At 45.5% G+C, this 27836-nt stretch overlaps 1 pseudogene; it reads left to right on the top strand.

The window, feature by feature from the left end:
* The first annotated feature begins 2610 nt into the window (after window positions 1-2610).
* LOC147732403 (uncharacterized) overlaps window positions 2611-27836 on the top strand; it is a 93386-nt pseudogene continuing 68160 nt past the window's right edge.

The following is a 27836-nucleotide window of genomic DNA, read 5'->3' as shown; positions in this document are numbered from 1 at the left end:
CCCCTGCAGAACATGTATGACTGGTATGTTCCTACCTGATTGTTGCGTTCGGCTGAAGCAAAGCTGGTGAGGGTACCAAGATTTAAGAAGGTCAGAGCTGGTGGTAGCTCCTTCGAAGTTGCAGCAGCCAAGTTGTGGAATACCCTTCCGCTGGAACTCAGGCAAATCAGTGAACTCCTCCAGTTCAGGAGGAGGTTGAAAACATGGCTATTTCCCACACTATAGCCTAGTCTCAGCAGTTGTGTCCTGTGGTATTGTCATTTCTGATCCCTCGGTATCACCGTCCCACCCTTTCTCTAGCGCCAGGATGCCTGTCAGGTGATTGCGCGCTCTATAAATTCAATAAATAAATAAATAAAAAAAATACTTAAGGATCCCCTTGGGACCTTGAAATATACTCTGGCAGGGTAGCTGTTGTTTCTATTGTATTGTGCTCTTCCCCTCTTCACCTGACAGTATCCTAAATTCCCTTGGGGAACCCCCTTCTATTCTGTTGTTGGCCTAGATGCCGTGGTCTACGCGTATCGAATTCTGTTGATGGCCTTGCTTTTGTAGTCGTTTTTTTGTACATGTAGGTTGTGACAAGTAGTGTCTTATTAGTAAAAGATTCTGTTGAGGCACCCCTAAGTGGGTGTTCCGTGTCAACACACGGAACACAGTGAACCGGGGACCCGAGGCGCAGCTTATGGAGAGTTTTAATCGAATTGGTTTGTGCTGAGAGTTATCCACTCCAGCCGGACGAGGGGTTTCCTGGGTTCCCTTGAAAAAACTCAGTTTTAAGAGTGCCTATTCATTTCTAGTCGCCCTCAGACTATTATTCAACGGATTACTCATCCATTTTCCAGAATTCAATAAGGACACAGATAGACTGTGTTACGAATGTTACGTTGTGAGTCTCTACTTATCCTTTAACAACTACGGACGGTCACGGGCCCCGCCGGGTCGGAATTATCACCGGTGGAGCAACCTATACCGGGTTCACGACACTGACGCAAGCCCTGAGGAGTTGCAAACACTCTGCTCCTAACGCGACGAAACACGTGTCGGCCGGTTGTGGAACGATTAAACTCTTGAAAACTTTGGTGTCAGAAGAATCCACGAATATTGTTGTCTTTGTCCTTACTAGTTTACATTGTTCATGTACCTATATGAATGTTAACAACTAATGATTGTGTGTGCATAGGAACATTTTGGTAATACCTTTTTTATATATACCACTTGCCTTTCGTAGGTGAGTGTATATAACAATATGCCAACTACACAAATGACAACAAGTTCATTGTGATATTTACTTAGGGGCAGATTTACAAGCCCCATACTCCACTTTTGGGCCGCTATGTGACACATCTAGGGAGAGGTGTCACTTTGTAAAGCCCTGCGCCACATGAAACCTGCGTCAGGTTTCATGTGGGCTTTCTAGCACAGTGTGGGCGTTCCGGTGCAGGAACGCCTGGGAAAAGTGGCTGCCTGAAATCTACAAGATTTCATTCAGTCACTTTTCCGACCCAGCTGCGTCAAAGCCTTACGCCTGCTTGTAGCAGGCGTAAGGAGTGACTCAGCACAGCTAGTATAGGGTGCCCCAGGCAGTGCTGGAGTTGCGTTGCGCTTGCGACACAACTCCAGCACTGCGTCACCTTTACAGCATCAGCAGGGCCGGACTGGGAACCACAACCAGCCCTGGCAAAGTGCTCGGCCGGCCACCCTCCCAACTCGGGGGGGTTGGAGGTGCCGCCGAGCTCTTTGCGGGCCCGTTTTCGCACAATTTTGGTACAGGACCGATTTTGCAGCTATGCTGCAAAAACGGCCCTGTAACAAAATCGCCCCCCAGGGCCCCAAAACCGGCCTCCACCCTTGCGGCGCACCAGGGGATTGCCTGGTGCCCACTATGGCCAGTCCGGCCCTGAGCATCAGATGCATCACGCATCTGCCCCTCCTTGCACCATGGTGCGCCGCATTGTAAATGCGACGCATCGGTGGTGACGCAAGGTGGGGGATTACATGGCGCATCTGTTCTGGCGCATCCCTGCTGATTTGCAGAGATGTGCCAGAAGTTGTAAATTTGCCCCTTGATATTTAGATGCTGAGATTCATCCTTGGAATTACAAAGTCCAAAAGGCATTCTCAAATATTTATGAAGCCCATAATTGAAACAACATGCTTTTTCCCACTTGTACTATTCTTGTACTCAGTTAAATGGGATGCAGTTCGTTAATGTAGGGCTGGTAAATAGTGATTCAGTTTTAATATGAAGCAACAGATCTGAGATCGGAGCTATGGGTCCCTGTTTTGGTTAACCGTTTAAGTGGTATATATAATATTCAATGCAGTTATGAACTTCCTTTCTTTTCTTTTATATTTTAAACAAGGGGAAGACGCAAACGAGTATGGATGCTGGTTTAAACATTTAGGGGGCAGATGTATCAACATTCCATATTGCGAGTCCATAATTGCGATTTTTAGCGAATCGCAATTTCGGAATCGCAAAATGGGATGTATGAACACATTTGCGATAAATGTGCGATTTCTTAAAAATCGCAGAATAAATTGCGATTTTCATGCGATTTCTTAATTAGCGAAGTTTGCAAATTAAGAAATCGCAAAAACTGGATCATGCAATGCAGGAACAGCCTGATGACATCACAACCAGGAAGTTCCAGTGATTGCTTGCACCTGCTTCCCAGAGCCACACCCAGTGGCAGTTGGAAGAGTGTTGTGAGGCAGAGCAGACCTGTTTGGAGAGCAATGGAGTCACAGAAGGCACAGGAGGAAATGTCAGCTGAAAAGAGAAAAAGGAAGCAAAAGTTTTCTGAAAAGGAGCAAGAAATCCTTATAGGGGAAATGGTTGGTAACCATGAGGATCTTTTTGGAAAGAAAGCACTAAAAGTTCCTGACTCAAGGAAAAGGAAAATCTGGCTGGAGATCCAGGAAAAAGTGAATTCAGTAGGAGTTACCACTCGCTCCATTGATGAAATCAAAAAGAGATGGTACGACATGCGACTAAGATCAAAAGAGAGACTTGCAGATAGAATCAAAGAGGCAAATAAAACAGGTGGTGGAACTTCTTCTGTGGACCAACCAACACCCCATGAGGAATTGATAGAATCAACCCTGCTACCAGAGAGTGTGAGTGGAGTGGCTAGCATTGATAGCTCAGACCCTACAACAACTACACAAGGTAAGATGCATGCAAATTGGTTCAATGAATGTGTGTAATGAATGTGTGTGTGTGTCCTGTGCTAATACTCATTGTCAGATAAATAGTAGTCCAGTTACACTGTAAAACCAGAACTGAGCAATGCATCATGGGAGTTGTAGTGCAATAACGATTTTCATACTTAACATCATAGTAACACATGACTTTTATGCAAGTACTAATTTGGGATTCTAAAGCAGTGTAGTGCAAGTTTTTGTCTGCAATGAAATCAATTTATTTTGAAGAAACACAAATTCATTTTTCACACTCTACATCCACAGAACATACAAGAGACTCCAGGGCAGAAATTGATTTGGAAAATTCTCCTCCACATGTCACGTCTGACACAGAACAAGTAGTCACTGATGCCCCTGTTCAAAATAGAAACATACACAGGAAGCGCAGACATGTTGCACCTCTGCCAACAATGGAAGAAGAAGGAAATTCAGATGGAGGTTCAGTTCCCAATGAGACTGTCCCAGTGTCCCCTCAGGACTCACAAGAGCAACCACAAACACCAAGGAGGGCACGGTCATTCCGTCTGGAGACATGTAGGAGCAACAGAGGACCAAGTGAAGGAGGCACTGTTTTTGCTGGCCTTGAGCAGGATATGCTTGATGTACAGCGCCTGCAACACAAGGCACTCAGGTCAATAAATAGGCAGCTTTTGCAATCCAATAAAAATCAAGAAAGCATGGCTGCATCAATTGAGAAACTCTGCCTGACCCTTGTACAAACAGAAAATGCTCGTAACAGGGCTGCACAGGCAGCACATGTCAGGATGCATACTTACACTAAGGCAATCAACAGGCTTTGTTCAGTCACAAGCAATTTCACCAGGCGCAGCATTAATGTAATGCTTGTCGCGATTGTTGCCTCAGAAGCACCAGGGAAATGCTGCTAGCTCCACTATCTCCCCTAACCGGTTCACCATGTGCCAGAGTAGAATGACTGGATACAAATAGTGATGCCCGTCAGGGGAAAACAGGGAAACAAAACAAGGTAAGTAGGGGGAAAAACACAGTTGTCTTCATACAAAGGAGGACTGGCTGATAATCCTGGGGGGAACCAATAAACTTCTGAGATATGCTGTTGTCCTACAAGTGAGAACAAGGAATACAGGTTAGTGCAGCTCTTGGCGATAAATAGAAGAGAAGGTAAGAGTGTTAAGAAATATGCGTACTGTTTAGAGTAGAATGGGTGTTATATATGTAGATAGAAATGACTGGTCTGATATGCAGGAATGACAGTTCTCCGTGTACCCTGTAATTGTTCCAGAATAATTAGTCTAGATACTTGTGCTATACTCCACCTTATAACCAAGGTGCTTCTATGCCTACATGTATGTGTGTTAGAGGACAATTAAAAAACTGGAACCAGAATCAATGCTCCTCTAGTTCCTATAACCAGAGATCACTGCCGGGACTAGTATCAATACTCCACTAGTCCCAACGAAAACATAAGAAATGCTCTCTATGCGTCACAGACTTAATAATCACAACAAAAATAAAGACACGAACCGAAACGGTCCGCAAGAAGGGATTTAAACCTAAATCCTCTCTACTGCCGATCCCTTAGACATTCAGGGATAGGGAACAAAGGCTCTCACCAGAGCAAACAAGGCGGCTCGAAGACAAAAGTGTAACAGCCAAACAATAACGAGGCAAAGTAAATATAAGTACCGGATATGCAACTAAACTTGGTACCTGTTCAGAGACGACCCGACGCCAGCCGCAGACCCGACGGGACCCGCTAAACGCCACCACTGTGACCAGATTTGAAGACACAGGACCCCGGAACCGGAAAGGAACGCGAAGCGTTCTGTGAAGGGAAGGGAGTTGCTAAATGCCGGAACCGGAGCTCTTGCGCATGCTCAGGTCTTCGCGCATGCGCATTACTCTGCCAACCATCTGGATGCGATGTTTGCCAACCACGCTCTCGGGGACAGGCACGACAGTACACCCCTCCTATTCCCCCTCCAACAAGTTTGGCCTTATTGGGATAACATTTACAACAAGGGGTGGTGAGGGACAGAGTCTCTGAATTAAACAGAATACTCTCACCCAGTCAAGAGATCAGGGCTAGATCCAACACCGTTTTTTAGCTCACTGCACCATCCCAGTTTCAGAACCTGGCTGTATGCAAATTGGTCTGTTCCTGTCCCAGTGCATGATGGGAACAGGGCAAACCAAACTACAAAAGCCAATTCTTACACTGGGAAGGAAACAAGCTACCGGGGACCGGTTTCTGGCATTTCAGCCTCTTCGGCCCGGCTTGCTTGAATCCTGATGGTGCAATGAGCAAGGGACTCACATCTGAGTATACCCTTCCACGCTTAGGGTGGACAAAAATATTTACAACAAGGGGTGGTGAGGGACAGAGTCTCTGAATTAAACAGAATACTCTCACCCAGTCAAGAGATCAGGGCTAGATCCAACACCGTTTTTTAGCTCACTGCACCATCCCAGTTTCAGAACCTGGCTGTATGCAAATTGGTCTGTTCCTGTCCCAGTGCATGATGGGAACAGGGCAAACCAAACTACAAAAGCCAATTCTTACACTGGGAAGGAAACAAGCTACCGGGGACCGGTTTCTGGCATTTCAGCCTCTTCGGCCCGGCTTGCTTGAATCCTGATGGTGCAATGAGCAAGGGACTCACATCTGAGTATACCCTTCCACGCTTAGGGTGGACAAAAATATTTACAACAAGGGGTGGTGAGGGACAGAGTCTCTGAATTAAACAGAATACTCTCACCCAGTCAAGAGATCAGGGCTAGATCCAACACCGTTTTTTAGCTCACTGCACCATCCCAGTTTCAGAACCTGGCTGTATGCAAATTGGTCTGTTCCTGTCCCAGTGCATGATGGGAACAGGGCAAACCAAACTACAAAAGCCAATTCTTACACTGGGAAGGAAACAAGCTACCGGGGACCGGTTTCTGGCATTTCAGCCTCTTCGGCCCGGCTTGCTTGAATCCTGATGGTGCAATGAGCAAGGGACTCACATCTGAGTATACCCTTCCACGCTTAGGGTGGACAAAAATATTTACAACAAGGGGTGGTGAGGGACAGAGTCTCTGAATTAAACAGAATACTCTCACCCAGTCAAGAGATCAGGGCTAGATCCAACACCGTTTTTTAGCTCACTGCACCATCCCAGTTTCAGAACCTGGCTGTATGCAAATTGGTCTGTTCCTGTCCCAGTGCATGATGGGAACAGGGCAAACCAAACTACAAAAGCCAATTCTTACACTGGGAAGGAAACAAGCTACCGGGGACCGGTTTCTGGCATTTCAGCCTCTTCGGCCCGGCTTGCTTGAATCCTGATGGTGCAATGAGCAAGGGACTCACATCTGAGTATACCCTTCCACGCTTAGGGTGGACAAAAATATTTACAACAAGGGGTGGTGAGGGACAGAGTCTCTGAATTAAACAGAATACTCTCACCCAGTCAAGAGATCAGGGCTAGATCCAACACCGTTTTTTAGCTCACTGCACCATCCCAGTTTCAGAACCTGGCTGTATGCAAATTGGTCTGTTCCTGTCCCAGTGCATGATGGGAACAGGGCAAACCAAACTACAAAAGCCAATTCTTACACTGGGAAGGAAACAAGCTACCGGGGACCGGTTTCTGGCATTTCAGCCTCTTCGGCCCGGCTTGCTTGAATCCTGATGGTGCAATGAGCAAGGGACTCACATCTGAGTATACCCTTCCACGCTTAGGGTGGACAAAAATATTTACAACAAGGGGTGGTGAGGGACAGAGTCTCTGAATTAAACAGAATACTCTCACCCAGTCAAGAGATCAGGGCTAGATCCAACACCGTTTTTTAGCTCACTGCACCATCCCAGTTTCAGAACCTGGCTGTATGCAAATTGGTCTGTTCCTGTCCCAGTGCATGATGGGAACAGGGCAAACCAAACTACAAAAGCCAATTCTTACACTGGGAAGGAAACAAGCTACCGGGGACCGGTTTCTGGCATTTCAGCCTCTTCGGCCCGGCTTGCTTGAATCCTGATGGTGCAATGAGCAAGGGACTCACATCTGAGTATACCCTTCCACGCTTAGGGTGGACAAAAATATTTACAACAAGGGGTGGTGAGGGACAGAGTCTCTGAATTAAACAGAATACTCTCACCCAGTCAAGAGATCAGGGCTAGATCCAACACCGTTTTTTAGCTCACTGCACCATCCCAGTTTCAGAACCTGGCTGTATGCAAATTGGTCTGTTCCTGTCCCAGTGCATGATGGGAACAGGGCAAACCAAACTACAAAAGCCAATTCTTACACTGGGAAGGAAACAAGCTACCGGGGACCGGTTTCTGGCATTTCAGCCTCTTCGGCCCGGCTTGCTTGAATCCTGATGGTGCAATGAGCAAGGGACTCACATCTGAGTATACCCTTCCACGCTTAGGGTGGACAAAAATATTTACAACAAGGGGTGGTGAGGGACAGAGTCTCTGAATTAAACAGAATACTCTCACCCAGTCAAGAGATCAGGGCTAGATCCAACACCGTTTTTTAGCTCACTGCACCATCCCAGTTTCAGAACCTGGCTGTATGCAAATTGGTCTGTTCCTGTCCCAGTGCATGATGGGAACAGGGCAAACCAAACTACAAAAGCCAATTCTTACACTGGGAAGGAAACAAGCTACCGGGGACCGGTTTCTGGCATTTCAGCCGCTTCGGCCCGGCTTGCTTGAATCCTGATGGTGCAATGAGCAAGGGACTCACATCTGAGTATACCCTTCCACGCTTAGGGTGGACAAAAATATTTACAACAAGGGTGGTGAGGGACAGAGTCTCTGAATTAAACAGAATACTCTCACCCAGTCAAGAGATCAGGGCTAGATCCAACACCGTTTTTTAGCTCACTGCACCATCCCAGTTTCAGAACCTGGCTGTATGCAAATTGGTCTGTTCCTGTCCCAGTGCATGATGGGAACAGGGCAAACCAAACTACAAAAGCCAATTCTTACACTGGGAAGGAAACAAGCTACCGGGGACCGGTTTCTGGCATTTCAGCCTCTTCGGCCCGGCTTGCTTGAATCCTGATGGTGCAATGAGCAAGGGACTCACATCTGAGTATACCCTTCCACGCTTAGGGTGGACAAAAATATTTACAACAAGGGGTGGTGAGGGACAGAGTCTCTGAATTAAACAGAATACTCTCACCCAGTCAAGAGATCAGGGCTAGATCCAACACCGTTTTTTAGCTCACTGCACCATCCCAGTTTCAGAACCTGGCTGTATGCAAATTGGTCTGTTCCTGTCCCAGTGCATGATGGGAACAGGGCAAACCAAACTACAAAAGCCAATTCTTACACTGGGAAGGAAACAAGCTACCGGGGACCGGTTTCTGGCATTTCAGCCTCTTCGGCCCGGCTTGCTTGAATCCTGATGGTGCAATGAGCAAGGGACTCACATCTGAGTATACCCTTCCACGCTTAGGGTGGACAAAAATATTTACAACAAGGGGTGGTGAGGGACAGAGTCTCTGAATTAAACAGAATACTCTCACCCAGTCAAGAGATCAGGGCTAGATCCAACACCGTTTTTTAGCTCACTGCACCATCCCAGTTTCAGAACCTGGCTGTATGCAAATTGATCTGTTCCTGTCCCAGTGCATGATGGGAACAGGGCAAACCAAACTACAAAAGCCAATTCTTACACTGGGAAGGAAACAAGCTACCGGGGACCGGTTTCTGGCATTTCAGCCTCTTCGGCCCGGCTTGCTTGAATCCTGATGGTGCAATGAGCAAGGGACTCACATCTGAGTATACCCTTCCACGCTTAGGGTGGACAAAAATATTTACAACAAGGGGTGGTGAGGGACAGAGTCTCTGAATTAAACAGAATACTCTCACCCAGTCAAGAGATCAGGGCTAGATCCAACACCGTTTTTTAGCTCACTGCACCATCCCAGTTTCAGAACCTGGCTGTATGCAAATTGGTCTGTTCCTGTCCCAGTGCATGATGGGAACAGGGCAAACCAAACTACAAAAGCCAATTCTTACACTGGGAAGGAAACAAGCTACCGGGGACCGGTTTCTGGCATTTCAGCCTCTTCGGCCCGGCTTGCTTGAATCCTGATGGTGCAATGAGCAAGGGACTCACATCTGAGTATACCCTTCCACGCTTAGGGTGGACAAAAATATTTACAACAAGGGGTGGTGAGGGACAGAGTCTCTGAATTAAACAGAATACTCTCACCCAGTCAAGAGATCAGGGCTAGATCCAACACCGTTTTTTAGCTCACTGCACCATCCCAGTTTCAGAACCTGGCTGTATGCAAATTGGTCTGTTCCTGTCCCAGTGCATGATGGGAACAGGGCAAACCAAACTACAAAAGCCAATTCTTACACTGGGAAGGAAACAAGCTACCGGGGACCGGTTTCTGGCATTTCAGCCTCTTCGGCCCGGCTTGCTTGAATCCTGATGGTGCAATGAGCAAGGGACTCACATCTGAGTATACCCTTCCACGCTTAGGGTGGACAAAAATATTTACAACAAGGGGTGGTGAGGGACAGAGTCTCTGAATTAAACAGAATACTCTCACCCAGTCAAGAGATCAGGGCTAGATCCAACACCGTTTTTTAGCTCACTGCACCATCCCAGTTTCAGAACCTGGCTGTATGCAAATTGGTCTGTTCCTGTCCCAGTGCATGATGGGAACAGGGCAAACCAAACTACAAAAGCCAATTCTTACACTGGGAAGGAAACAAGCTACCGGGGACCGGTTTCTGGCATTTCAGCCTCTTCGGCCCGGCTTGCTTGAATCCTGATGGTGCAATGAGCAAGGGACTCACATCTGAGTATACCCTTCCACGCTTAGGGTGGACAAAAATATTTACAACAAGGGGTGGTGAGGGACAGAGTCTCTGAATTAAACAGAATACTCTCACCCAGTCAAGAGATCAGGGCTAGATCCAACACCGTTTTTTAGCTCACTGCACCATCCCAGTTTCAGAACCTGGCTGTATGCAAATTGGTCTGTTCCTGTCCCAGTGCATGATGGGAACAGGGCAAACCAAACTACAAAAGCCAATTCTTACACTGGGAAGGAAACAAGCTACCGGGGACCGGTTTCTGGCATTTCAGCCTCTTCGGCCCGGCTTGCTTGAATCCTGATGGTGCAATGAGCAAGGGACTCACATCTGAGTATACCCTTCCACGCTTAGGGTGGACAAAAATATTTACAACAAGGGGTGGTGAGGGACAGAGTCTCTGAATTAAACAGAATACTCTCACCCAGTCAAGAGATCAGGGCTAGATCCAACACCGTTTTTTTTCCCATGATGCACTGGGCCAGGGACAGACGGATTTGCATATAGCCAGGTTCTGAGCTGGGATGGGGCAGTGAGATAAATAACGGTGATGGATCAAGCCCTGATCTTTGGACTGGGTAAGAGTGGTCTGCTCAATTCAGACACTCTGTTCATCACCACCCCCTTTTGTAAATCGATTTTGGCCACTATAGGTGTGGCAGGGTATACTCAGACATGAGTCCCTTTCTCACTGCTCCATCAGGATTCAAGCAAGCCGGGCCGAAGAGGCTGAAATGCCAGAAACCGGTCCCCGGTAGCTTGTCTCCTTTCTGGTAAAGAATTGGCTTTGTAGTTTAGTCTGCCCTGTTCCCATGATGCACTGGGCCAGGGACAGACTGATTTGCATATAGCCAGGTTCTGAGCTGGGATGGGGCAGTGAGATAAATAACGGTGATGGATCAAGCCCTGATCTTTGGACTGGGTAAGAGTGGTCTGCTCAATTCAGACACTCTGTTCATCACCACCCCCTTTTGTAAATCGATTTTGGCCACTATAGGTGTGGCAGGGTATACTCAGACATGAGTCCCTTTCTCACTGCTCCATCAGGATTCAAGCAAGCCGGGCCGAAGAGGCTGAAATGCCAGAAACCGGCCCCCGGTAGCTTGTCTCCTTTCTGGTAAAGAATTGGCTTTGTAGTTTAGTCTGCCCTGTTCCCATGATGCACTGGGCCAGGGACAGACTGATTTGCATATAGCCAGGTTCTGAGCTGGGATGGGGCAGTGAGATAAATAACGGTGATGGATCAAGCCCTGATCTTTGGACTGGGTAAGAGTGGTCTGCTCAATTCAGACACTCTGTTCATCACCACCCCCTTTTGTAAATCGATTTTGGCCACTATAGGTGTGGCAGGGTATACTCAGACATGAGTCCCTTTCTCACTGCTCCATCAGGATTCAAGCAAGCCGGGCCGAAGAGGCTGAAATGCCAGAAACCGGTCCCCGGTAGCTTGTCTCCTTTCTGGTAAAGAATTGGCTTTGTAGTTTAGTCTGCCCTGTTCCCATGATGCACTGGGCCAGGGACAGACTGATTTGCATATAGCCAGGTTCTGAGCTGGGATGGGGCAGTGAGATAAATAACGGTGATGGATCAAGCCCTGATCTTTGGACTGGGTAAGAGTGGTCTGCTCAATTCAGACACTCTGTTCATCACCACCCCCTTTTGTAAATCGATTTTGGCCACTATAGGTGTGGCAGGGTATACTCAGACATGAGTCCCTTTCTCACTGCTCCATCAGGATTCAAGCAAGCCGGGCCGAAGAGGCTGAAATGCCAGAAACCGGTCCCCGGTAGCTTGTCTCCTTTCTGGTAAAGAATTGGCTTTGTAGTTTAGTCTGCCCTGTTCCCATGATGCACTGGGCCAGGGACAGACTGATTTGCATATAGCCAGGTTCTGAGCTGGGATGGGGCAGTGAGATAAATAACGGTGATGGATCAAGCCCTGATCTTTGGACTGGGTAAGAGTGGTCTGCTCAATTCAGACACTCTGTTCATCACCACCCCCTTTTGTAAATCGATTTTGGCCACTATAGGTGTGGCAGGGTATACTCAGACATGAGTCCCTTTCTCACTGCTCCATCAGGATTCAAGCAAGCCGGGCCGAAGAGGCTGAAATGCCAGAAACCGGTCCCCGGTAGCTTGTCTCCTTTCTGGTAAAGAATTGGCTTTGTAGTTTAGTCTGCCCTGTTCCCATGATGCACTGGGCCAGGGACAGACTGATTTGCATATAGCCAGGTTCTGAGCTGGGATGGGGCAGTGAGATAAATAACGGTGATGGATCAAGCCCTGATCTTTGGACTGGGTAAGAGTGGTCTGCTCAATTCAGACACTCTGTTCATCACCACCCCCTTTTGTAAATCGATTTTGGCCACTATAGGTGTGGCAGGGTATACTCAGACATGAGTCCCTTTCTCACTGCTCCATCAGGATTCAAGCAAGCCGGGCCGAAGAGGCTGAAATGCCAGAAACCGGTCCCCGGTAGCTTGTCTCCTTTCTGGTAAAGAATTGGCTTTGTAGTTTAGTCTGCCCTGTTCCCATGATGCACTGGGCCAGGGACAGACTGATTTGCATATAGCCAGGTTCTGAGCTGGGATGGGGCAGTGAGATAAATAACGGTGATGGATCAAGCCCTGATCTTTGGACTGGGTAAGAGTGGTCTGCTCAATTCAGACACTCTGTTCATCACCACCCCCTTTTGTAAATCTTATTGGGATAACGGCGGTGAAAAAGGCGTAACAAACGGGGTGCATGTACCTGACTAGCAGGTTCCCAACTGCGTTCTGCAATACCGAATCCCTTCCAATGTATCAAATATTGCAATCTGCCTCTACATCTTCTTGAATCAATGATCTTTTCTACTTCATACTCTTCTTCCGAATCGACCGTTATCGGTCTTGGTGTGGGTGGAAGACGAGTACCTGGTTCCACAGGTTTAAGGAGTGATACATGGAAGACTGGGTGTATCTTCATGGTCTGAGGCAGGTCAAGTTTTATAGCTACAGGATTTACTACTTGAACAACAGGAAAGGGTCCTATAAATTTAGGTTTAAATTTACATGAACCACGTAAGGCTATATGTTTGGTAGATAGCCACACTTTATTCCCTGGCTGATATGCCGGTTCTGGTGTTCTATGAGCATCTGCTCCTTTCTTATATGCCACCTTAGCTTTGTCCAAATTATCCTGTATGGATGTATGTACGGTTTGCAAGTGTTGAACCAGTGTAGTGACTGCTGGCGTGTTACATGTAACAGACAGAGGAATGGGTAAGACCCTGGGATGGAAACCATGAGATCCATAGAATGGAGTAAACAATGTAGAGAAATGATGACTGTTGTTATATGACAACGCTGCCAGCCAAATGATCTCATCCCATTCTTGACTTGTCTGCAGAAACTGGCATCTCACAAACTGTTCTAGGCTTTGATTGACGCGTTCTGTCTGTCCATCCGTCTGGGGATGATGGCTGGAGGACAGACGAAAGTCGATCTGTAATAAAGCGCACAAATGCCTCCAAAATCGGTAAACGAATTGTGCACCCCTGTCTGTGATGAGAATGAATGGTATGCCATGGAGTCTGATGACGTTTTGCAGAAAGACCTGTGCAAGAGTAACTGATGTAGGAAGACTAGGTAGGGGAATGAAATGTGCATATTTGGTAAAGAGATCAACGACTACCAATAATGTGGTATTCCCTTTCTTAGTACATGGCAGTTCCACAATGAAATCCATCGACACGATGTGCCATGGACCTGGTGGAGATGGAATAGGACATAAAAGACCTACGGGTTTCATGTGAGAGGCTTTGCCCTGGGCACAGACAGCACAGGTTTTGACATACTGTTGTACATCCAGATTCAGGGTTGGCCACCAGCAGTAGCGTTTCACTAGTTCAATAGTTTTCTTATACCCTGGGTGACCAGCAATACCATGTGCATGACACCAGTCTAGGACTCTTTGTCTCAGGTGGATTTCAGGAATGTATAAGCCTCCCTCTACATACTGTAATCCCTGTCTCGTCTGGGTCTTAAGGAAGTCAATTGCTTCTGGGCTCTGTTGTGCTTTGGCTACTTCCTGAAGGAATTGTTCTTCTTTGGTGATCACCCCGACTATCTTACTGGTATCTATGATGAGCGGAGGATGCTCGTCTATCGGGGGACTTTGATAACCTAAACGGGATAAAGCATCAGCTTTACCATTTTTCCTTCCGGCCCTAAAGTGTATTTCAAAATCGTAACCGCTAAAGAACTGCGTCCATCTCAACTGCCTCATGGACAATGCTTTAGTTGTCTTAAGATACTGCAAGTTACGATGGTCTGTTATAATGGTAACTGTATATTTGGTCCCCAACAAATACTGACTCTACTCCTCCAATACCTTCTTTATTGCAAGCAATTCTCTCTCTCCAATGGCATAATTGATTTCTGCTGCAGTGAGTTTATGTGAATAATAGGCCACGGGATGTAATTCTCCTGTCTCTGGATGGGCTTGTGATAATACACCCCCTACTGCCACTTGGGAAGCATCGACCTCAACTACGAAGGGACTATGTTGGTCTGGATGCCTAAGAATAGGGGCAACAGTGAAAGCTTTTTTCAATGTTTGGAAAGAAAGCTCTGCCTCAGGTGACCAGTCAAAAGGCTGTCCTTCCTCAAACGTTTAGTGATGGGGGTTACTATTTCTGAAAAATGCTCTATAAATCACCTATAAAAATTGGCGAAGCCAAGAAAACGTTGTATATCTTTGACAGAGGTGGGTGATGGCCACTGTACGACTGCCTGTACCTTGTGAGGATCCATTTCCAAACCATGAGTTGATAAAATATAACCCAGAAAGGCCACTTGGGACCTGTGAAAAAAGCATTTATCAAGTTTACAGAACAGGAAATTGTCTCTCAGTCTTTGTAACACAGATTGGACGTGTTGTATATGTTCTTCCAATGTGGCAGAATAGATAAGTAGATCGTCTATATATGCAATGACACATTTATCCAACAGATCTTTCAACACATCGTTTATGAAATATTGGAACGCCGAGGGCGCATTGCATAGCCCAAAGGGCATCACCAAATATTTAAACAGTCCGAACTTGGTGCAGAATGCCGTTTTCCACGCATCTCCTTCTCTTACTCTCACCAGGTGGTATGCCCCTCTTAGATCCAGCTTAGTAAAATACTTAGCTGTCTTTACTTGGTCTAACAGAGAGGAGATGAGTGGCAACGGGTATCTGTTCTTGATTGTTACTGCATTGAGAGAGCGATAATCGATACAACAGCGCAGACCACCCTCCCGTTTAGGGATAAAAAAGAGAGCGGACGAAGCGGGGGACCTAGAGACTCTAATGAACCCGAGATCCAGCATTTTGTCCAGGTACTATCTTAAGTATATGTTTTCTTTTTCTGTTAAGGCATATACTCTGCTAGTTGGAATACGAGCCCCTGCTTGTAGATCAATCCGACAGTCATATACCCTATGGGGAGGTAGACTGGTTGCTTCCTTGGCGTCAAAAATCGATGCATATGCGTGATATACTTCGGGTAGCGTTTTGTCAGGTTCTTCCACGTTGTCCTCTATATTGATCAATGTTTTCTCACTTTTTACGGGATTAACTGAGGGTTTAAGGGCTGCCGTATCTGATATCGCTGTGCATAGACCAGACTCCATTAAAGGTGGCTTATGTGTTTGGCACAATATGGAATTGAATACTATCCGTTCTGTCTGCCAATCTATAGTTGGATTGTGTTGTCTTAGCCATGGAAGGCCCAACACCACTGTGAATTGAGGTGACTGAATTATGTCAAATGTAAGGGTTTCCCAATGGGTTTCTGTGATGCCTACTTCTATTGCCTCTGTGGTATGCGTTATGGGACCTGATTTCAATGAACTCCCGTCTATGGTGTATACTTCCTCTATAGTATTCTTAGGAAGGGTGGAAATGTGATTTTCTCTTGCCCATTGACCATCCATAAAATTACCAGATGCGCCAGAATCAACCATTATGGAAGCTTCCAATTGGTGAGTATTCCATTGCAATAAAGAAGGCACAAAAAAGTGACTCTGCGTATGCGATAAGGAGGAGACTATAGATCCTGAATGACCCGATGCCTTAGTCTCTCTTGGCTTTGGGTCCTCTAGTTTTCCGACTTTCTTCTGGGTTTAGGTTTGATGGGGCATTCTCTCAGGAAATGCCCCGCTTTACCACAATATAAGCATAGTCTAAGGTCTCTCCTGCGTTTCTTTTCAGCCTCACTGAGGGGTCCCTTAATGCTCCCTATCTGCATCGGTTCCGTGTTATCCGTGCTTACATCAGTGTCTGTCTTTCCTTCCGTGTGCGTTATCTTATTAAAATCGACTCTTGTCCTATCTTTCCTTCTTTCTCCTAATCGATGGTCAAGTTTTACAACCAGGTCGATTAGTTCCGTGCATGTATCAGGGGGGTCTACTACGTGAGCTAAAGCATCCTTTAACTCATCCCGCAACCCTTTGTAGAATAAGGCGCTACGCTTCTCAAGAGGCCATCCTGCTTCTGCTACTAGTCTGTGGAATGTGGATATGTACGTGGGTAGATCCTTAGAGCCCTGTTTAAGTGTTAACAACTCTGTATCTGCTGCATGCGTAAATGTATGTTTATCAAACAATTTTCGCAATTCTCTTTTGAAAGCGTTATAATCAAGAAGCAGGGGATCATCTCTTTCAATCAAAGGTATAGCCCAATTCGCAGCAGACCCTCCTAAATAAGAAAGGACAAACGCAACCTTTGCTTGATCTGAAGGGAAACAAGCTGCCTTACACATAAAGTGTAATTGACACTGACTAATGAATGCCGCACATTTTGTGGGGTCTCCGTGGAACCTTTCTGGTGGAGCCAAGGGTATAGGGGGAGGTGGTGTAACTACTTGGATAACGGGAGTCTGGGAGCTTGATGCTCCTTCACCTCCCTCCACATCCATCCTGTTCATACGATCGACCAGAGCTTGGGTCTCTCTCTGGAGATTACTCATCATGTTAGCAAGGTCACCTAATGTCACTTCCATGGTGCTTGGGCGGCAAATAGATAAGGGCTTCGCGTTCTGTAATGCTTGTTGCGATTGTTGCCTCAGAAGCACCAGGGAAATGCTGCTAGCTCCACTATCTCCCCTAACCGGTTCACCATGTGCCAGAGTAGAATGACTGGATACAAATAGTGTTGCCCGTCAGGGGAAAACAGGGAAACAAAACAAGGTAAGTAGGAGGAAAAACACACGTGTCTTCATACACAGGAGGACTGGCTGATAATCCTGGGGGGAACCAATAAACTTCTGAGATATGCTGTTGTCCTATAAGTGAGAACAAGGAATACAGGTTAGTGCAGCTCTTGGCGATAGATAGAAGAGAAGGTAAGAGTGTTAAGAAATATGCGTACTGTTTAGAGTAGAATGGGTGGTATATATGTAGATAGAAATGACTGGTCTGATATGCAGGAATGACAGTTCTCCGTGTACCCTGTAATTGTTCCAGAATAATTAGTCTAGATACTTGTGCTATACTCCACCATATAACCAAGGTGCTTCTATGCCTACCTGTATGTGTGTTAGAGGACAATTAAAAAACTGGAACCAGAATCAATGCTCCTCTAGTTCCTATAACCAGAGATCACTGCGGGGACTAGTATCAATACTCCACTAGTCCCAACGAAAACATAAGAAATGCTCTCTATGCGTCACAGACTTAATAATCACAACAAAAATAAAGACACGAACCGAAACGGTCCGCAAGAAGGGATTTAAACCTAAATCCTCTCTACTGCCGATCCCTTAGACATTCAGGGATAGGGAACAAAGGCTCTCACCAGAGCAAACAAGGCGGCTCGAAGACAAAAGTGTAACAGCCAAACAATAACGAGGCAAAGTAAATATAAGTACCGGATATGCAACTTAACTTGGTACCTGTTCAGAGACGACCCGACGCCAGCCGCAGACCCGACGGGACCCGCTAAACGCCACCACCGTGATCCGATTTGAAGACACAGGACCCCGGAACCGGAACGCGAAGCGTTCTGTGAAGGGAAGGGAGTTGCTAAATGCCGAAACCGGAGCTCTTGCTCATGCACAGGTCTTCGCACATGCGCATTACTCTGCCAACCATCTGGATGCGATGTTTGCCAACCACGCTCTCGGGGACAGGCACGACAATTAACATGCAGCGCGAATTGAGTGACTGCACACGTGAAATGGCGAAAAGTTTGGACAAAATGACCTCGGTGTTGGAAACTATGCAAACCTCCAACTCTGGTGCAAGTGCTCTCCTAGGCTCTGCAGAAAGTGAGGACAACTCCAGTAGGAGCAGTAGTAACCATACCCCAACAAACCAATTGAGCCAACGCAGAAGTGGAAGGCGTGCTAGTTCAGGACCTGAACAAGAAGCCATGCATTCACAGGAGCAACATGCTTCAAGCCGCCAGCGCAAAAAATAACTTTTGGAATAGTAACCTATTCAGCATAAATGTATTGTGAAAGCAGTCTTTGTGTTACACGTATGGATATTTTCTTTTACAACATTAGAAAGTAATGTTTCACACACACTGCACTATAGTTTGTCTGTTGTGAATTAAAACAACAATTACAAACCTGAGTCTGTAGTTTGTTTTTTCTTACCTAAAATAATTTCGTGTAATCTCTGTCCTTCCTTGACGGCCAGCCATTGCTCCAACTCCTGCTACTGCCATTCTTGGTGGAGGGATGTCATCATCATCAGATGAGTTAGAGTCACTCACTTCAATGTCTGTGCCTTTGCGAATTGCCATGTTATGCAGCATTGCACATGTTGTAACGATTTTACAACATGTTTCAGGATTGTATTGCAAAGCTCCTCCACTTTTGTGTATGCATCTGAAACGGCTTTTTAATATTCCAAAAGTACGTTCAATTACCCTACGTGTGGACCGGTGTGCCCTGTTGTACCATCTTTCACTTGCATTTGCAGGATTTAAGTATGGTGTTAAGATGAAATCACGCACTGCAAAGGCCCTATCACCTGCATGTAAGAGAGAAAATAGTAACTGTATGTTCCATTTGAAATAAATGGATGGATGGATGGATGTTTGCATGAATGTTACTCACCTAGCAGGTATCCGTCTCCAAACTGACCAGCACTAAGACGTCTATGAATTGCGCTATGTCTGAAGATAAAGGAGTCATGTGTACTCCCTGGAAACGTTGCTACAATATCATTGATGATGTTTTTGGCATTGCATATGATCTGGATGTTGAGCGAGTGGTAGCTTTTTCTATTCCAAAATACATATTCTATGGCTGCAGGTGGAGTGATGGCAATATGGGTTCCGTCAATGCATCCAATCACATGTGGAAATCGTGCTATTTGATAGAAATCCAACTTTGTTTCCTGTATGGCTTGTTGTGTATTAGAGAAATATATATGATGTTGAAGTCTCCTTAGCATTGCATCCAGGAACACATGAAAAAAGCATGATAGGGCACTCTGTGACACTCCACCAACCTCTGCAATTACACTTTGAAAAGAGCCTGAAGCCAAAAGGTGCAGTGAGCACAATACCTGCACATGTGTTGGAATTGATTGTGTCCTCACTGTAGGATGCTCCAAAAAAGGTTCCAATTCATTAATCAGGTCCAAAATGGTGTGTGGATGTAGTTTGTATTTGTCATAGATCTCCTCCTGAGTCTGCTGGAACAGCGTAATGCGTATTCTGAAGATTCTCTCCTGTCTTTGTCTTCTCTGGGCAAGAGCTTGAATGCGCAGCCTCCTGGCAATCAGGTACAGTCCCGCCATTTTGGAATTAAAAAAAATACATTCTGGGAGCCTTTTTATATATTTTTTCTGTTACCACCTGCTTCTATTTGGTGTTAATTGCGATTTCTTATTCAGCGATTTCTGGAAAATTGCTATTTGCGATTTTTTTCTTACATATTGATGCGATTTCTTAACTTGCGATTTGTTATTTGCGAAAATCGCAAAATTAGGAACATGCAAAATAAGGAATCGCAAAATATTCTTAGAAAAACTGTTCTCGCACACTAAGAATTCGCTAAAATTGCGATTTCTAAAAATGCGATGCGATTTGTTTCATACATGGCAGTTGCACTTTTTTTGTTGCAAACGCTGCGAAAATGCGATTCGCAGCGTTTGCGACATACAAACGACTTGATACATCTGCCCCTTAGTCAGTTAAACATCTAGATATTGCTTAAGGTAGGAAGATTCAATTTCTACTGTTGCATTCTTTCATTGCAATTTCAAAGAACATTTGCAATTAAACTTGTGTTATGTTAGTAATAATTTGCTGGTCACGCGCTCAAAGCTATCGATAGTGTTCCGTGCTATTGTGTCGATAGTTGATCATTATAACACTGTTCCTTGCAGAGCTTGAAAGTAAATTCCCAAAGTTATTTTTCCTCAGTCAAGGAGAGGTTATGTGCATTGAGGGAAGGAACCCTCAATATATTTTTTTTTTTAATGGAGGGCATCTTTAAAATCAAATCCCTAGGCCTCCTTTTGTCTCTCAGTTCTTTCAGTCAAGGACTAAAGTGGGAGGTGACCCTTCAATTTAGTGTTTTGGTTGTTCCCTGACTCCAGATAGTAGAGAGGACTAACAAATTCGTGGTTAGCGAAATGTGTGGTTACTCTGTGTTGGTCCTCCTAAGTCTTATAAATTAACAGGGATAAGATTAGTCTTGGAATCTCCTTCTACACCAACTATCTTGACAGCTAGTGCCCAGAACCAACTTCCCAAGTTAAAAGTAGGGGCACAAAACATCTCTCACTGATGGACAAGGTGTCTGGTTCATAAAGTCTTACAGCTCACTTCAAAATGCTTCTTACACCGGCAATGAGAAATTCAGGCCAATATAGCTAAAACGCCATGTACAGTAACCATAATGCCATGGAAGTATGTACCTCCAAATAGTCATGAAGCAAATGTTATTATAAACATCCTCTTAGCACCTCAGCACTCAGCAAGCAGAACTATTTCGCTAAGTTGTATCTATATTTATGGGAGTGATCTAATGGGATGTGGCATATAAACACTCTTGGCACAAGGAAGCCAGTTGAATGCCTGTTTATCCGTTGAGATGTGGCCAGTGGTGGCCTGTCCCAGAGCCTGTAAGATTAACACAGTCTCTTTTAAGTTAATCAGTCTGCGATCCTGTAGCAAAACTGCCCATATAAAGGCATCAAAAGATGTGTATGCTTATCGATGTACATCAGTGGTGCTAACAAATACAGTTCAGAAAGATGTGCCTAGAACCCAGGGTGTGGGTATTGGATTTATGCGCTGTAGTTATGTGCGTCATGTTTTAAATGTCCATGCAACAACGTGCTCTTAACTTACACATTCAAATGGTTAGAGACTCTTGTAGACAACAAATGTGAACCTCCCTTTCAGGTGCAGACCAGATCTGGAACGATTTGCTGCCAGAGCATCTCACCAGTGCCAGGTGCACTGGGCAGCATTAAAGCTGTGAGGACTTCCTTTTTGATGTCACAACTGACTATAAAAACGTCCCCTGGGCTAGTTATCTGATGACTACAGTTTCTTTATTTCCATGCCTGTAAGGCGGATCTTACACCATCCATTGTTTTACGTTTTTTGATGGTATGGCTAGGGATTTATTGTTTCTGGTGGGCCATGTATCCCCCACAGCCATCTGGCAACAAGCCCCAACCACAATTCAGATGTGAAATGTCTGTGAATGACCAGCATCCACAGTGTTGTGAAGTGTGATGAAGTCGCATGATGTGATGTGTGATCACTGAGACTTGATGAAGCCAAAGATTTCGAGAGAACGATGTGAAGCTCCTCGTGGCTTTGTACAAGTCAGACATCAGATTTCACGGCAAGTTACAGGGTCAGGACTACACTCATTCATGCCTCTTTTCTGAAATGTCCATGTCAGGCTTCTAGAGTTGACAATTAATATAATTAGGCAGACAATTTGCTGCCGAAGGCGTACTCAGATTTTTCTGTATTTGTGGTTCTGCAAAATGCCAATAGGGAGGATACAGCAGCAGAGGCAGAATTTCTACCAACAATGGAAAGATCTCTTTATTGAACGTTTATAAGGAAAGCAGTGTAGACATTAAACATCTCTTTACAAACAGGGCAAGCTAAACATATTAATCGCATACATTTTGGCAGAAAATCTGATGGCTGATGCGGTGCTTCGTTTTAAGGAAGCAATCAAGCGCCATGTGTGGGAGGCACAGCTAAAACCACACTTTGCTCTAGAAGTTTTGAAATGTATGGCTCATAAATATGTCATTACCATCCGATCCCTCATTTTTGTCTACTCAACTAACACCAGAAAGCCTAATGTGCAGTATTGGGTTTCCAAAACAAAGCAGGAGGTTATCCCAGTTATCCCTCGGTGAGTCTAAACACCTTGATGACCTTGGTTGTACCTTGATACTGGGTAGTTTGGCTTTGACTTTATTTTAGTGATAACTGTTTAATTGGCAGGCATTCCTCTGCCCTATGGGAGGTGGTTTCTTTGGCCACAATCTGTGAGAGAAGAATAGGAAGCATTTTCTAAATCTTGTGAAGGGTGGCAGTGTTTCATCATAGCAACCAGTTGAGCTGGGTGTAAACATTGGCAATGTTATGCAACGTCTTTGGGCTCCAGTGTTGTTTTAAGAAGGCATGCTTGGGTGCGAACCTTTTCTGGTGCTGTCCGGATGCAGCTGGTGAAAATTACTTTTGATGGCCCAAGGCTCTTTGGACAGAAGGCTGAGTCTTCTTTTGAAACTGTTAAAGATAGTCATACTACTGCTCACATGCTGGGGCTAGCTTTCTCTGCCCGTAAACTTCACCTGCAATTCAGGACCTGCAGTTAAGGGCTGTAGCTATCAGTTCTTCCATCAGTGGCAAATCCCACGTCCTCAGCAATATCAACAGTCCTTTCCTCCTTTTTAGGGGTACAGGAGGAGCGAAGAGTTGTCAGGCAGTAGACTTGTGTTCTTCTTTCTGCACTCCCAAAGACCCAAAGCAACTCTGAGTTCTCTTTACCTTAGCTCACAAGGCTCTGATTGGAGGATCAGTAATGCCCTTCTTTAAGAAATGGCCATAGATAACCTTAGACCAGTAGATCCTTCAGATTGTGTTCCAATCCTTCAGATTGTGCGAAACCTTTGCGACTCTCTTAAAAAAAGGAGGAAAAGAATAGTATTTTTGGATAAGAGAGGCCAAGGCTGAAACTCCTTTTATTGTATTGTTCTTAAAAAGAATGATGAGCTTCTTCCGCTTTTAGACCTTTTGACTTTAAATAGGTTTTTGAAAAGATATACGGTCATGTTGCTAATTTTGCTGCCGTTTCTACAATCTCTTCAGGAGATGGATTGGCTTTTGTTTCCTAGTCTTCAGGATTTGGAAGGAGGAGCACAATAAATTCTTAGGGGCAGATTTACAAGCCTCTTGCGACACTTTTACACCACTGTTGCATCACTTTTTGTGATGCATCAGCGGCGTAAGCAATGCACCAGGTTGCTGCCAATTTACAACGTGACGCATCTAGGGAGATGCATCACGTTGTAAAGCCCTGAGCCACATTATACCCGTGTCAAGCATAATGTGTGCAGGGAAGGGCGTTCCCATGCAGGAAAGCCTCGTAGAAGTGACGCAGTGAAATCTACAAGATTTAACTGCGCCACTTTTAGGACAGTGGTGGTGCGTCCATTGGTGCGCTGGGAGGTTGCCCAACTAATGCCGCTGCCATCACCATCACATAAATAATAACTCGCGTTGCGCTGACTGAGCACGCACAGTGACACTGCTAATTTTGATTCATTTTCCACCAGGCCATGGCAGTGACAGCACGCCTGAGGGCAGCGGCAATCCCACGTTGATGGTGGTGGGGATAATGATGGGCCCTGCAGGCAGCATGCAGCAAGTTACTCTGACAGTGACAGACAGATGAGGTTACTGTTACAGCGCACTATAAGCGCAGCAGGGAAGCAGCAGTGCCCATGTTCGGCTTTAGGCTGGTCATTTTTACGATCAGCCCGAACATGCGCACTACCTTCCCCTTAGGAGAGCGAGGGCTGCTTCATGCCACAGCTCCCGGTCTCCTAATGGGCAGGGAGCATCCCTGCTCGAGCCAATCGTGGCGCTGCTAATGCAGTGTCTAGATTGGCTGAGACACCTTGGGCACGCAGTGCATAAGTAGCCAGCATTACAATTGGGTGCCGCACATGGGTGGCACTGGTGGCGCACTTGCAGAAAACGTATGACCAATCGCTGTGGCTTATGTGTAGCCATGCAGCAGTGATTGGCCATTTCGTTCATGACGCTTACGCAAACACGCACCTCGTCGCAGACCGTCACCGCGCCACCACACCTCGGGCACTACCACTCGTGTCTTGTACCCCTTCGATCAGTCAGCCAGCCTTGTTGTTTCGTAATCGTTAATTGGATCATTTCCGTCAATAAAACAGAGATCCTTATCTTCCACATCGTTAGAGGTCAGAATCTACATCATCGTAAGCGTTTCCTTGAATTTTTTAAATAACTTTATTAAGCTGAGCTAGTGAGCTCTATATCATGGGCCATGGCGCTGGCGCGTTTCTCCACACCCGCCATTGTCAACTCCCTCCCTCCCTTGATGTTGGCTTCAATAAAAGGCGCTACACGTACTTTTACGTACAGACTTAATCAAAACTTCGAAAGAAGGACATTGCCCGACTCGCAGTTTTGATTAACTCTGTACATAAAAGTAATAAAACACTATGAGGAGACCACAAATTACTGCTATAGTTAATTGCCTGTTAGGAGACCACGTGTTAGAGCTTTTGCAGCCTGAGTCTACAGGTAAGCCGCGACTGTTGTAATTCAGTAATGCAGTAAAAAGCTGCATGAAAGTATTTGTAATGCAGTAATAAGTGCAATTAAACTATTTGTAATGCAGTAATACGCGGCGCGAGAGAATTTATATTGCAGTTATACAACACCACTCTAAAAAAAAATGTTAAACACGTTTTAAAATTCATAGCACACAGGTAAATTAGTTTTGAAGCTGACCCACTCCAAATGTAAATGAGGGACAGTGAGAAGCAATGCCTGCTAGTCACAGGTGACAGGAGTTTGTGCATGGTGTGCTCTTGGGCAGTTACAGTAATCATTACAATATGGTTTACTTGTTTACCAAGATTGGCAAATTAATATGAGTGTTTGAGTTTCTGGCAGTTAAAATCTAACCAACTCGCATTGCATTATTTTTTCTGTGCGCGCTCTGTCGCCAGCAGGATTAGGACTTGTGATCATTTTTCGGCTGCAAGAAACCAGGGATCTTGTTAATGAGTTGCTCACAGTAGTCACAGTTGCCATCTCATATATTGGCTTGCTTCTGATAAGGTAGGTTTTGTATTGGGCGAGGCGTGGGTCCAGAACCAGCAGGCCGGGTCTTCTCTGCTTTCCTGGTCATTAAGAGCATGACTCTCTCAGACTCCATGGCATGGCAACAGACAATGTTGTTTGTCTTTATATGCTTTCGTGTGGGGCCCACCAGCTCTCTGGGCATGTTTAAGTCACCGGACTATGGGAACTGTCCTGTATTCGGTCTTCGTTTGTCTGTAGTTGAGGGTTCTCGATCAAACTGTTGCTCGGTCATTCACCAGTCTGTAGCCACTGAGTCTGTGTGTGGTAATTTCAGGTGTGTGTTTGGAATCCTCAGGTCGGACTAATGTTTTAATCTTTAGACTGTGATCATGGACAATGCATGGTCATCATGAGTGGTATGCCCTCATGAGTGAAGGTTGAGGTGAGTGGTGTGAATATGCTGGATGAGTGGTGTGCCCTTCTGAGTGCAGGGTGAGCAGTCTACTTTTGTGAGTGTAGGGAGAGCGAAACAGTGTGCATCTTTGAGTGCAGTGCAGCAAAGGGTGAGTGATGTCGGTGTGAGTGTAGATTGAGCAATGTGTCTGTGTGAGTCCAGGGTGAGTCATGTGGATGGGTGAATGCAGGCTTAGTGATGTGTCAGGGAAGGGTGAGTAATGGGTTTATGAGTGCAGGGTGAGTAGTGTGCCTATGTGAATGCAGTGAGAGTGATGTATCTGTGCAAGTGCAAAGAGACTTGTCTGGCTACTCCCAGAGATGTGTTCACAAAGCCACCTCTTTCTCAAATTTGTTTGAAAATGCACCATTTTCCCACTCTTTTTTCAAAATTTTCTCGGGGTGAGAACCTCCTGAACTCCCCGTGGGTGGTTCGGGCTCGCTTGCTAATCCCCCTCGCCACAGTGCAGTATTTACGCCTCTCCACTTTCAAATGTCACCAGCCGCCACTGTTCTAGGATTCAACTGCATCAAAACCGTATGCCTGCTTGGAGCAGGCATAAGGAGTGACTCAGTGTATTAAGTATAGGCCTCCCCAAGCATTGCTGGAGTGCGTCATGCTTGCATCACAACTCCAGCAATGCATTACTTTTTCGCTGACAGATGCGTCAGAATTTCTGATGCATTTGTCAATCCTTGCCTCATGGTGCTCCTTATTGTATATACGAACCATCCATGGTGGCACAAGGGTTTCTTTACCCGGTGCAAGGAAACTGACACATCTCTGCTCTACCGCAGAGACGCGTCAGGTACTTGTTAATAAACCCCCCAAGGTTTATAGCATGGGAGATTCATGTACAGATCAAGATACTTCCCATTTGGTTGAACACCTGGATGTTCACACAGGTTATATGTATTTTTTAGCTATCTTCTAACCCTTCATAGATGACTGGTCGTTGAGAGTTCTTGTGCAGGAAGTTTTTGTATGCATTCTTTCCAGGAAGTCACACTTTTGCTCATGCTGAGGTTTTCTGTGCCGTGTAACAGTCTCATGATTTTTTGTTGATATATTCAGTTTGTAGGAACAATTTTAGACATAGCTTTTTTTCCTCGCTGAGTAAGTTGTCCGGCATTCTCGAATGGGTAACAAGTTTTCATTAGTCCCATCATCAGTGTGCCAAGTCAAAGTTGCATCTGCTTGGGTTAATAGCATTGTGCATTTTTCGGATTCCTTATGCTCAGCTTGAGATGCAGCCTCTACAGTGATGCCTAAAAAAACAGCGGAACAAGTATTAATGCAGAGTGAATATGTGATTTTGGTGTCTCAGACTTCTCTTCAGTCACTGCTGTGTTGGTTTGATCAGTCCAACAGAGAGATGGTTTACCACTTCATACCATCTCCTCACCAGTTTATAATACATACAGATGTTTCACTCCAGGGCTTGGAGCAAATCTGGGAGATGTACTCATGTTGGAAGACAAAGGCAAAGACAGCATTGATGCAATGTTCTGTGAACAGAGTAAAACAAAGAAGCAATGGGTAGATTACATGAATTATTCTCAGCCACTAATAATTGCTCTGGGCTGCAATCCAGTCCAACATATTTCCCCGTAGTTCCAACTCAGAGTGGAGCTAGCCATATGCAAATAAGCTCTGGTCTTGGCCCAGCTTTATCCACATGTGCTACTTAGGTGCATATTTACAAGCCCCTATACCTACCACAACGCCACTTTTTAAGATGCTGTGGGGGCGATAGGGGCCACCCAATACTTAGAGTGAAAGGGGCAAGCAATAGGTGTTTTGGTGGGCGTTCCACTGCAACAATCGTTGATTTTGATGCTGCCCCATATTTACAAGGGTAGCGTAAATATGGGGCAGTGACAAAATTAAGACCACGAAAAACCTGGTCTTACCCTGGCACAACGGGGAGAAATGTTGAATTTTGTCCTCGTTTTTGCTGTTTCCATGTGTGCTGCTTGTGCAGCACGAATAGAAACTGCAAAAGGCCATTGATTGTTAATGTGTAGGAAAGTGTCCCTTC

Source organism: Lissotriton vulgaris, chromosome 2_1 (assembly GCF_964263255.1).
Source record: "Lissotriton vulgaris chromosome 2_1, aLisVul1.2, whole genome shotgun sequence".
NCBI classification, from domain to species: domain Eukaryota; kingdom Metazoa; phylum Chordata; class Amphibia; order Caudata; family Salamandridae; genus Lissotriton; species Lissotriton vulgaris.
Note: the sequence above shows the minus strand (reverse complement) of the source record. Positions and strands in the feature narration are given on the sequence as shown.